The 1,576-nt window shown below is 44.5% G+C and overlaps 1 pseudogene; it reads right to left on the bottom strand.

Moving 5' to 3' along the window:
• Window positions 1-587: 587 nt before the first annotated feature.
• LOC110564801 (large ribosomal subunit protein bL35m-like) lies at window positions 588-1,218 on the bottom strand (annotated as a pseudogene).
• Between the last annotated feature and the right edge of the window lie 358 nt (window positions 1,219-1,576).

Raw genomic sequence — 1,576 nt, 5'->3', positions numbered from 1 at the left:
TAAGAGAGAAGAGATATCAAAGAGCTGATGGCTGTAATGATAAAGAGAACCTCAAAGGTTTAAGCTGAAGTCAGTCTGAGGGAGCATAAACTTTACACAAGCAAAAGCCAAGCTTGAAGACAGTGATGGGTGTAGAGTCTCACATACATGGTAGAGCCAGGGCAGGAGGTCCCGCCATCTCCTGCTCCACCCAATCTGCCCTTCCTAAAGCTGGGGGCGGGGGGGTTTCAGGTAGGAGATCAAACTGTGAAGTGGTTCCTGACTTCCAAGGTACTTACTCTTGAAACACATCATGGGTCATATAGGGAAGAGACATATTATAGGTTGCCTGTTTAGCATGGGCAAGGCCCAGGATACAATCTCAATCCCGCAAAAAAGGCCCACTGTTTTCAGTGTCTTTTCATATTTTTCCTCACTTGAGATTCCTTGAAACTAATGGGAATGAGGAAAGCTGTTACCATTTTTTTAAAAGTAATGCACAAAAATTTAACTTTTAGTTCCATGACCAACTCATTGTTTAATGCATCGAGTTTTAGAGCACAATGGTGGTATTCTGTGCTTGCCTATCAGTTGGTACAGTTTACAGGTTAGCACATACTCACTTTTACACAAAGATCCACATTCCCTAGCTGGGAACTTTTGAAAGCTCTGAACTGCACTTGCACGTTTGTTTGATCATGGTACACCTGGTACGGATCACCGGCGTACCAGCTGCGCCTCTTCCAGAAAGACGTTGCCATTTTATCTAGGAGTTTACTCTGGGTCTTGTTGCAGAACACAAATTCCCTCAAGCGCTTCTTTTTGGCAGTTGGCTTTTTTCATATTTTTTTCTTACAGCCAGCCTTTCTCCTTAGCCAAAGGCCAGAATGAAGCGGAAGGAACTGATGCACAGCAGCTTTTATGGTCTTTCTCTTGCCTTTCTGTGCACTGTAGTATGTTCGAGGTCTGACCAGTGGTTTCAGGACATTGGGAACCAATGCGGCCTCTCTATTAAGGACTGCTGCAGTATACCCATATGTCAAGTGTCTGACAGATGTGACAAGTCTCGGGGCAGAGGAAGTAACTGAAGCCTGAATATGTCTAAAATGAGTGGCCCACAGTACCACTTAAGACAGGTATTCTTGGGGCAGTTCCAAAAGGTTGAAGATGCCAAAACATTCAGGGGACGTAATGTTCCTGAAGCATGCTCACAGCATTGGTGAAGACGAAGGCCACCATCTTGCCAGCTGCCTACGGTGGCCGCAGAGGCAACAACATGTTCATTAGGAAAAAAAAATAGTTTTACACCTACTGTTTATGACCTCCCTAGTCATGGGCCTTTGGCCAGAATTACAGTATTGGGAAAGAACTCCCTTCTATGGAATGGGCCTCAGACATAACCCCAAATCAGTCGATGAACCCCATAACAGTTGTTCCATTATTGTGTTGATGAGCACTTCTTACCTGGAAAGTTGGTATTATAGCTTTCAAAGTCCAAACCTAAGGAAGACGATTGACAGCTTTTCTTTCTCAACAACCTTCCTAGCAACTTCTGGTATTACGAAGGTTAGCCAGCAGAGGCAGCTTCCTGCTCAGT

The sequence above is a fragment of the Meriones unguiculatus genome, chromosome 11 (genome assembly GCF_030254825.1).
Source record: "Meriones unguiculatus strain TT.TT164.6M chromosome 11, Bangor_MerUng_6.1, whole genome shotgun sequence".
Classification (NCBI taxonomy): domain Eukaryota; kingdom Metazoa; phylum Chordata; class Mammalia; order Rodentia; family Muridae; genus Meriones; species Meriones unguiculatus.
This window is presented reverse-complemented; position numbering and strand designations above follow the sequence as displayed.